Source organism: Pezoporus occidentalis, unplaced genomic scaffold (genome assembly GCF_034315485.1).
Source record: "Pezoporus occidentalis ecotype Australia unplaced genomic scaffold, CSIRO_AGI_Poc_V1 ctg49, whole genome shotgun sequence".
In the NCBI taxonomy this organism is placed as follows: Eukaryota; Metazoa; Chordata; class Aves; order Psittaciformes; family Psittacidae; genus Pezoporus; species Pezoporus occidentalis.
This window is the reverse complement of record NW_026915824.1, coordinates 362,801-373,948: the sequence shown is the minus strand read 5'-3', so window position 1 is coordinate 373,948 and position 11,148 is coordinate 362,801. Positions and strand designations below refer to the sequence as shown.

At 37.7% G+C, this 11,148-nt stretch overlaps 1 long non-coding RNA gene across 1 annotated transcript; it reads left to right on the top strand.

Annotated features, from left to right (window-relative positions):
* Positions 1–393: 393 nt before the first annotated feature.
* On the top strand, positions 394–3,519 carry LOC134172977 (uncharacterized). The gene is made up of 2 exons (XR_009968081.1): positions 394–1,018; positions 2,389–3,519. It is a non-coding gene; the product is annotated as an uncharacterized LOC134172977 (long non-coding RNA).
* The last annotated feature ends 7,629 nt before the right edge of the window (positions 3,520–11,148 follow it).

Here is an 11,148-nt window from a genome sequence, read left to right as displayed (position 1 = left end):
TCCCCAGTCATTATAGCATACATTTAAGGACCTTATTTTCAGTTTCAACATCTGCTACAAAAAGAGGGCACCATCTATTGGAAATAAATAAAGTGGTAGTCAGATACCTTAATGAGCAAACTTGTTCAGGAAAAAATTAATTGTTCCCTGTGGATAAGACCTGCAGATGCTGATAGCACTGGTAAGGAGGAGAGATCACCTTTTACAATGCAAAACCATAATTTATCCTACTCCTAGCCTACAGGAAGTCAAACCCAGAACATATCCTTCATGTCTTCAGTTTTTGAAAATCATTACTATAAAAAACAATTTAAACAAATTTGAAACATTTTTTTGTTTTAAACATTTGAAACACTTTTCATCTTTTAAATTGATCTTTAACATTTTTTTTAATATATAAGAATAAATACTGGGAAGGGAGAATACAATGATAGTGGAGAGGAAGATTTGGGTATTCATTTCCAAATAAGAGAGTATGGGGGGTTTTTTGTTTCCTTTGCTATCAAGAACAGGAGAGTTAAGAGGAGATTCAGGACTGTGTGAACTCTGTGCAGGGGTAGCTCTGCAAATTTTCCATGAATGGCAGAGTTTGAAGGAAATCACCTTCTCCAAAAGGGCTTTTCTCCTTATGGATTTTGAGCTCCGGGTATGGAATATGTGCACAATTTTTAAAAAGTGCTATATTTCATCATGATTTCCAAACCTTTATAGTAAACCATTAGCCTTTCTGTCTTGATCCCACTCTTCACCCAAAATCTGACTGCATTTAATGTTAATATGTTACCATTTGTTAACAGATCGCATGTGGAAGACTTGAGTCTTTTTTCATATATCAGCAAGTCCAGAGTGTGTATTTGTCTCCACTCCTTAAGATCTCTGCTAAGTCACCTGAGCTGCATTTCTCATGTCAATGTCTTTGAAACATCTACCTTCAACATACCTGGGGACAGTGAAAGTAAAAATTCGGAGAATGGCAGTGCTGTCGGACTTTTCCTTCTGGCAAAGCATTGTGGAAGAGGTAATCGTTTATTTTCACATATTTACAGATTTTTGTCCGCCTAAGTACATTTGCTACTTTGTACATCAGCTACTTTGGATGTCTTGTTACATGCCCTTGTGTCCTTAACCTGTTTTGGCTGCAGTACAAGTTTAATTTCTCTGGCATCCATTTCTGGGTTTTTGTCTTTTTTTTTTTTAATAGAAGTAACACCTCTGTCAATGAAACAGACATCAAGTATAAAATATTTATTTCAGAAGAGATTAGGGAAGGTAATTTATCAATGAGGTTACTGCCTGTGTAGAGTCAGACAGATGTAGAAATTAAAAGGGAAAAAAGAATTAATGTGTTATTCTGGTTACAATGACTTCTCAAGGACGGTTACAGGGCTTTAAAACACCAAGTGTTAAAAAGCAGAATATCACATCCCTGTTGATGCAATCTTGGGTTAATTTTTCAGAGTTCATGGTGCGGCTAATTCAGCTAACAGGAAAAATACTGTGAGATGTGCTTTTTGTGACCTGTGTCTGTGAACTGGACCAGAACTTAGCACAAGACTCCCACCCCTCCAGAATATCCATACTGAGCAAACAAACCTCCCCCTTTTAAATTTCAGCTAACCTGTTCTGTTCTGCATGCTTATCGTCATGCCAGGGACAATGGTTTAGAGACTTTTGGAGGTTTAATCAAGGGGTCTGTAAAAATCAGTTGGAAACAGAATGCTTCATTGTGATTAAAATGCTTGAGACAGTGGCATTAAGTGTAAATGACAGTACGTAACAACAACTACATGTTATTGGTTGGACCTTTTGCTAATGTAAATTCAAATAACTGTGTTTGAGGCCATGTTTCTTTAAGTCACTCTGTAAAGATTTCAAGTAAGAGAGATCAATTTTAATTAAGCACATTTTAGAGATCATATAAAAGTAGAAAGAAAAAAATAACATATTTTTTTACCAGCAGGTTATTGAATATATTGCAGAAGATTAATGTCCTGCATTTGTTAAATAGGCTATTTTAATGATGTTATAGAATTTGGAATTAACAAAGATCAGGAAAAAGCTATTTTTTATCTGAGAAAAATTACAAGAATAAAAAAAATCAAAGGTATATATTAAATTCAGAGCCAGACATAAAGCTATGTTTGATGATAACTGCTTCAGCAAATATTTTTCAATGAAATAATTTGTTGTTTAAACTTGCTAATTTAAAACAGTTTAACTAAACTATATTTTCAGTAGACAGTAGAGATATGCGGATGTCAAAACAGTAGTTTCTTCCAGACTGGCTCTGCAGTTTAGTATAACTGTGAGGTTTTATATGTTGTTTTATCATTTTTTATCTGCTGCAGTTATTCCACCAATAAAAATGATTTTTCTTTTCCTGAATAGAGTATAGCATGACACCAAAAATCACTGAGAAGAAAAAAAAGACACTCCCATTGTGTAAAATGCATTTTCAAAAAAAGAAAGAAAGGAGAAATAAACCCAATAGGAACCATAAATTAGCCACATACAGCATGCAAAGGGCAACAGGTTGAACAGTCACTTCTATTTCTGTATAGCCGCGTGCTTGAGTACTTCATTACTCTGTGTCCATGGAAATGGATCATCCCAGGTTTCTCTCTCTGTGGGTTTATTAATGACTTTGCTGCCTCAGTGGTCTTGGAAGTGGATGATGGAACATGTCTTCTAGCATGTGGACACCAGCTGTCCTTGTCCTTCCTTCTCACTTGAAGTGTCTCATGTCAGCTTACTGCAACTGCCTTACAAAGCTCAGCTCAGAATTCCTTGAGCCCCCTGCATCTTCCTTTTGCTTTCTGGATCGTGTCTATGATCAAAGTTTTTTGTGGGTGATAACTGAAGTGTAGAGGAGGGTCCTTGCTTGCTGAAGGAGAACCTTTTATTATTATTCTTCTGCACTACGTTACAAAATATGCAATTAGTAAACATCAAAAGAAAGGCAGTTTTCAGCATGGGAAAAGTTGCAAGAATGGAAAAAAATCCATGACATACAAGGTTAACACACTTCCTCTGGAAAGAAGTGGAAGAGCAATTTCAACACACTTTGATTCATCTGTTTTTTAATTGCTGCTGTAATCATTGGACATTATATATATAGCTATACTGAACAGCCTGGTCACTAAGGGTCACTAGGTTAAGGCAATGTTTTTTCCATGTTTTGAGGAAGCCGTGTTTATTATAGTGTTAGTAGATATGCTCATGTAACTATATTTTGATTAAAGATTTATCATATTGTTTTCTCAGAAGATCTGAAACAGAGATAGATACTGTATGTGATGACAGGCCAAGCTTGCCTCTTCACTATAAACAATCACTGTAAGAAAATTAAGGTGCAAAACCATGCCTGCTGTAATTGTTGCATACTTATTAGAAGCTTTCCCTTTCCAGATTCTCTAGGTATTTGTTGCCCATGATAATGTGAATACTTAAGGGGAAACTGTAATTAGTGACTGTGTAGTTCATTCAGTAAACATTTCTGAGCTGTTTGATGTGACTGAACTGAGCGTCACATATAATTTTACACTTTTATCTTACCAGGCAACTGACAGGTCTCTAATCTCAGTCTCAGAGCTTTCACTCTGCTTGAACTTTGCTTCATAGAGGTCATTTTCCAACCACTTGGGAGCAGAAGCCACGTCCATTAAATCCCACAGAGTCGATAGATGCGATAATAGCTTTAGGCACATTTTCTTAGAACTAGAGGGGGGAAAGACAATTTCAATAAATGTAAAGCTATACTACCTACAATCCACAGAATATGTAAGCAATTCTCATAGGAGCACATCTTTCTTTTACCTCCTGGCAAGAATCTCTTTAATAATAACATGTATTTGTTTGTTTTCATTATCAACACTTATAACAGCAGAAAAGTCATTCATGATGCTTTAAGAAGACAATAAAGAGGAGAAGAATGCACAAGGTGAAATGACCAGCAAAATATTCCCTCAGGTTTGGATTTGCAGACTATTAAATAATCTAATACATATTTCCTCTCTCAGAGAAAGGTAGATGGTAATAGGGCGTGCGCATGGTGGTCTGACCATCGTATTGGAAATACAAAGGCAAGTATTAAATCAACATACAAACTATGGGTAGATACTGTAAGTAGAGACACTGTAAACAGAGACAAAACATCTATTAATACATGCCGCTAGCATGCTAACAGGCTTGTACACATTATTCTTTGGTATATTTTACAGTATATAGATCAAAACTCATCGAAACAAGATTTCAGGTTGTATCTGTCAAGAGAATTAGCAGTTTCTCTGTAGCAGATGTCTGAGAAGGAAGGACAGTTCTTCCCTTGACATTGCATCAGAAGAGAAATAACTATTATTAAAATAAAATAATGTTTGTTATTTCAGTTTGATCGAGGCTGCCTAACATAAAATTTACCCCCCAGTGATAAAACAAACAATCCCTGTTTGACTGTCAAACTCTCATGCAGAGATAGAAAATAAACTTTCTAATTCTTTCAACATTTTTACTATTGTCTTTGATTTTTTTTTCTCCTTGCTATATTTGTGGTGCAAAGGTATAAATCTTGAAAGTAAAGTATCCCCTCCAGCAAAATATTTTACTCCATTTGCCTTGGAGAATTCCACTGCAGGGGAGAGAAAAGGAAGCAAAAAAAAGGGCTTTGCAGAGTAGCTGGAACAGATTCAAATTCAATAGCCTATGAGATTTTCCTTTCTAAATATAACAGTTCAATAGATCAGTGGTCAATATGAATGTTATCTGCAAGCTGGAGCTATTAATTGCTGCACCACTGTTCCAGATGCCAAATGGTAGCCTAATGTTTTATATGCCAGCATTCTCACACGTACATTCAAACAAACATTAAGCAAAGACAATTCAGCAAGTGGTGCTGGTGTTCCTGTGGTAAAAACAGCTGCTAAATCACAGTACAGACTGTTTAATTTTTTTTGTTTTTCTTTATTTAAAAGGTCTTTTGACAAATGGTCACCCTGAATGGAAGAATGTTTCTGACATTGAGGTGAGAATTTGTACAGCTTCTTGACAAAGGTTTGAGAAACAAGACAGAAAATTATGCTTTAGAATAACTCAACTCCATTCAAAACTCCTAGTAAGACATGGCACATGTAATGAGGTAGCAAAAAGTTGAAAGCTTACAGCAAATAAAATTTGAAATGGAAAGTGTATTAGGCCCTGGGAGAAGACCATGAATTAACAGCTGACCCTGGCTGCAGTGGCTGCTCCAGCAGAGGCAGTGCTGGGGGAAGCTGTGCTGCATTTCAAGCTCCCAGTCAGGCTGGGGCTGGTGCAGGGGATGCAGCAGGGCTGCGACCTGGCGTGCCGCATGGCCACCTGAGACCTGCCAGTAGCAGAAAAGGGAGGTGAGCTCCTTTGCTGACTCTCAGAGGTGACAGGCATGTGGGAGGACAAGTCTAGAAGGTGCACCCCTGTCCTCATCTGTGAACCCTCATTTTGGAAAGTAGCAGCCTGCATGTGTTGCAGCATCTGCAAGTGACAGGTAACAGAGCTGACCCACCGACCACATCACATTTTCCCACTGTTGGTGTTTAGGCTGTGGACTGCTGCCCTGCTAGGTCCTGGTTTAAAATACATTTTAAAATACTTGACCTCCCTTCTTATTTCTGGTCACCATTCTGAGTACCCATTCCTATGCACAGTTTACACTCCTTAGGAAGAGTTATCTTCACCCTAATGCTAGCATTTGCTCTTGCGAGTTCATTTATGGCTACCCAATAACTAAAGGCCACCAAGAGTTGTGTCAGATGTTTCAGACTTGATCATAACACAGAAAGTCTAAACACAGCAGTCATTGTGTACAGCCCACCATGTCACTGGGTTATTTTGCACCTTCAGATGTATTGCATAAAAATCTGCAGAAGCAGGTCTGCAATTTTTTTCCTGTAAACAATGCAGAGAGACATTTTTACTTTATCCCACATCTCTAAGCAAGAAAAGTCAATCACATCCTCCAGAAATCCACTGAGTTGAGCTTATCTGAGTGCAAGGTGCTAACCTGTCGGGCCATGTGCTTGAAATTAATACTTTCTTGGGGAACCAAGGCTGGACAGCTAGTTCTGAGACACGATTTGGCTCAATACTCTTACTTTATGTGTTTCAGTGGTGCTTAAGAACCTAGAGAAAACTTCTGGAGAAAACATCAGAAAATTGCTGTGAGTAGAGGGAAAAGAGTGTCAAAGAAACCAATTAAGGAGAGGAAAAGAGCTCAAAAGGTTTGCTCCCAGTTGTACTGAAGTTGGTTATTCTGTTTTGAATCACGGCTGCTGAGCTGATTTTTTCTATTACGATATTTGTGGTTGCAGTCAGGCCAGAAGTGCATATTCGCACTCAGAGGACCTTATCCTTGTCTTTATTTCTCTCTTTTGAGTGACGACTTCATTTAAGCAAACTGCCACCTCTACGTCATTACCCTGGATCTGTTTTCTTCTACTCAGGTTAGTACCTCTGCCAGTTTCTTTACCATTTCCTCTCACACATTTTGTTGTCACCTTTGGTTCAAAGGTTTTTTATTTCCTCTTGCCAGTGCCTCCTGTTTCAGTCACTTTAGGCAAGTCAGGTCAACCTGAGTTGCCTACAGCAGCCTATCATTCTGGTCTGTTCATTCCACCCAGCTTTGACAAGGTTTTTCTCCAGGTCCTCTCACCCCAAATTAGTCTTTACCTTGAAGATAATATTCTTTGTGATTTTATAAGCTGGGTTTTTTCTTTCACTCATTCAACTAGATCTAGCTCTTGCTGGGGTTCTCTTCATTTGCCAGTTTGATGGCCTTCTTTTCTCGGTACATGTGCTCCTACTTTTACACATACAAACCTGGACACTGCTATCATAGAAACGCCTTACACACCAGGCTTTGATGTGCTGTATAGAATAGTGCAAGCCATTCAAAAGATGATTTTCAAAGTTTATTGTTTACTTAAACAATTCTCATGTCCTGGAAACTTGGTGGTTTAACATCACTTTGCTGGTTTAGATTTAGAATTTATATTTCTCACAATATATCTCATGTATAATAAATATAACTGAAATAATAACAGATTTACTATTTTTATGATCAGTTTATGTTCCCATGTGATTCTAATAAGAACCACCCAGGTTGGGAAAGAAGCCATGAAGTTTTAGAATGTCTGTACTCTAATCCTAATCCTACATTGCAGAGCAAAATCCATCTATATGAAAATATCATATGGAAACCAGAGACCTTTAAATTTTTACTGCTGCTGTCCCAAATGGAGGTATGTATGTGAACACTGCTGAGCTCAGAATTATGGTCCATGACCAGAAGTAACATATGCAGTGCCAGAGGACCTTGTCCATTACAGAGGCAGTTTTAACATATTTATGCTTTACTCAAATGTATGGCTAATGATGATTCCCGAGGATTGCACTGGCACTCAGGGATTGCTGGGAAGCAAACTCTTTTATTTTAGCCAAATTATCTCTAGCAGAGAAACAGTGAAGAAGGATATTTTATTGGTCCTGTGCTCCTCATCATTTCTCCCAAGCATTTTTATTTTACAGATCCTATTGTGTTTCTGGTAACTTGCTCTTGTGGATTGCTACAAAAAGGGCTCTGTGTAACTTGGAGTCTGGCATAAAAGTTTTCTTTTTAGAGTTTTAGCATTCTTTAAAGACATGCTAATTATTTCTATATTACAGTTTAACAGCTTTTTTGGACTTGTTGCACCGCATTAGATAAGCAGTCTTACATAAAAGAGTGTCTAAAAAGTAGTTTATGTAATAGAATATGTTGATGGTCTAAAAGAACCTGTTTCCAAAATATGTTCAAAGAAAATCCTTATTTAGTATGAAACCAGAAATAAAACTGAAGCATTGGATGCAATTAGTAAATTCACTGAAGTGGCCACAGACACACTTTTATATCTGTGAGTCTAAAATGACTGCAGGGAAAAATCATTTTCTCTCTTAAAAGCTAGACAGAAAAAAGGAGTTGAAAAATGTAAAAATGGTTTCTGTAGCATAAAAGCTGAAAGACAAATCTACAAATGGGATCAATCTGCCTCACTCCTGCTGCCTTAATCCAGCACCTCAAGAATCAATGTCTCAAGTCAATCCTTTCAGATGAGGTGCTGATTGAGTTCCAGGCACTTCCAGTGGTAGGAGGAAGGTTGCTTTTGAAAATAAAGGGCCAATATCCTCAGAGGAGTAGCTTTGTTTTATGCAAAATGTTAAGAAAGCCATTTTATGCCACAGCAGAATGTGGAGGACTGGATGTCTGTTTGTGGTGCAGGACAGAGCTCAGCATCATAGTCTCCTTTGCCAAATCCTCCTGCCTTTAGTCATGCAAAATTGTTGATGATTTCATGAGAGAATTGTGAATGAAGAGCAGAGTTGAGCAGTGTGTCTCTGTTCTCTGTCCTGTCATTTCTGGTTAATCTGACTCTCTCATAAAGGAAACATTACAGAATACTAATTTTTAGAGATCCAGTGGGGATATTAGTAAAACTGGTCACCTAGTAGGAAAGACAGCAAAAAATGCTGGGAAAAAAAAAGAGAAATCTGTCTGGTGCACTTAATTCTAAAATATCCAAGTCAGGAATTTAACAAGTGTGAACACTGAGCTTTGTCTTTCTGGCCATAAAAAGCCATATATTTCTGGTAAACAGTGCTTGGAAAGTACATGATCATCCTGCAGGCTTTTTTTTCTGCAGGTTGTGAGGAGCCATCTTGTGCTACAGTACATTCCCTAGGGACAGTGGACTCTGAATATCATCTGAAAAATATTTGCATCTACAGTGAAGCTACTGGGGCCACAGAAATGCTGTGGGTGTGTTATAGTACCTATCTGTCAGCACTTTTGCAAGAAAAGCTGCATGTAAAAATACTTCCTTAAGAGAAGTTTGGAAAGCCAGTAGTCATATTTTCTAATGGAACTAAAAACAGATTTAGCTGAAGCATTTTGAGCTGTCTCTAGGTTAGGGCAGGCTTGCAACGGAGAATGAATCATTAAAACTGTGTTTCATCTTGAGAATAATCATCAGGTATCTTGAGATGTGAATTGATGTGGTCTCTGTGGAAAGGGCAGGTAGATGACATTTGTGTAGAGATTACACAAAATACTGCAGGTTTACTATTTAACACTAGTAGATTGTGCTAAATATGCTAGGAAGGTAAACTTTAGGCTGGCAAAAAGTAAGCCATTTTAGCACTATGCCTCAGGTAGCATGTCCTTCCCTACCAGTAGACCAAAAAGGCCAAACAAGGAACACCAAGGTGGCAGGAAATTTGTTTTTGTGTGCTGCTCTTCCCTGCCGACAAGGAAGGTACTCGGCTGTCACCATTTCACCACTGTTAGCAATTACTTGTAAAGTGCAATAGCCAGTTGATTGCTTCTTTCTTTTCCACACAGGAATAAGAATTAAATTTATCCTCTGCCCTTACCTGTATGTTGCTTCCTAGTGTAGACAAGGTATGCTGAATCTCAGCACAGCTCATGAAGCCTTTGGATGCCCTTATGAAGATACACAGAGCAATTTCATTAGCATGCCTGGAAGTAAAACAAAAAAAAATCCATCCAGAGTTTTTCCCAGTCCTGCTCAGAGAGCACAAAGCTTTCAAAAACCCCTGTGGTTGAAAAAATGTTTGGTGGTTGCCAAGTCAGGCACCAAGAAGTTAGTAAATATTAAAATGGAGTCTTCTTTAATACAGCTCTTTCATGTAACTTGGGACTTAGCTTTCAACTGAATAAACATCAACTGAGAATGCAAAATATTGTTGTTATCATTATCTCATTATAGTAGTATATTGCTCAAGGACTTTCCATCATGCAATGTGTGGGATACACACAGCAAATGTGACAAGGGGTATCTTGGCCAGAAGTCCCTTGGTTCACTTCAGGCAGAAGTTGTCCCACTGCACTGAAACGGTCTGATGTTACAGGAATGCTCACTGCAGAAAAGCCAGGGAGAAAATTAAGAAAACATTCTCCAGAGCAAGGTTTGAATGTTTTTCAGTGATTACTTAATATTATATAATGCTTTATAATAGTTCTGTAATGTTTCTGTATGATGTGAATCAGGTGCCTGAACCTTGTTTCAATCTAGATAGGGCAACTGGAGAGAAGATGACCCAGGATGGATGGGAGATCTGAGCCCTTCTGGAACAGTTGGACAAAAGGGATGTCCCAGGTAGCCAAAGTGACACTCAGTATCTGTGTTTATGCACCTTGCTGTTGCTCTGACGATTACTTTTCTGCTTCATTAAAAGAATGCATGAATGAAAGAAGTTACTATAAATAGATAGATTTTTTTTTTTTTTTTTTTGAAGGACAACAGTTAATGATGGGATTTTTTCTGAGGAAAGAACTGACTTAATCAGTCCTTAAATATGGGCTGCTCTTGTGAACCGTAAACAAAATTGACACAATGTCTTCATCTCACTTTGTTTGCCTTCATTATAATCCAAGGCATGGTTTCAATTTGGTAACTTGTAGTTACATACCCAGTCTACCCATCAATATGCCCCTACAAACTGGTCACCATGTCAGAAGAAATTAATTTATATTTATACCCATTTTGCCTTGTTCTTGGTTTTGGTGATCCGTGGGTAGCATTAGAATTTTCTGTTCTCTTTTTAAAGGTGATAATTTATGCTAACATGGACAGCAAAACAATGAAAAGTAGGGTTTCACACATTTACTAGGATGCATTCAAATTCATATTTGATTTACATTTTGCAAGCTTACTAGCTGTAGGTTTTAACTAACTTTCAAACCTAGAAAAAGATATTTTAGGCTTTCTTGGATGTTAGGATTTGCTAATTTTTTTTATTGAGGTAGCAGCTTTCCATCATAGTTTTACACTTCCAGACTACCCAAAATATTGGAAAATAGGATGCAAGACAGGAGGATGATTCCCTGCTTTTTCAGTAACAAAACTGAGGAAATGATTGAATTTTTTCCATGCTGATACCCATGTTTTCACATGAATTCCTTCACTAAGTTTCTGTTTTTCCTTCAGGCAAAGAGTTTAATGTGGTCCAAATAAACCCCAACACATTTAAATGAGCCACATAGCATTTCTAGTGGTTTCATTTTGCTTTGAGTCAGGTTTCAGATCAATATCACTATCACCAGGCAATGTTGGGAAGAGCATA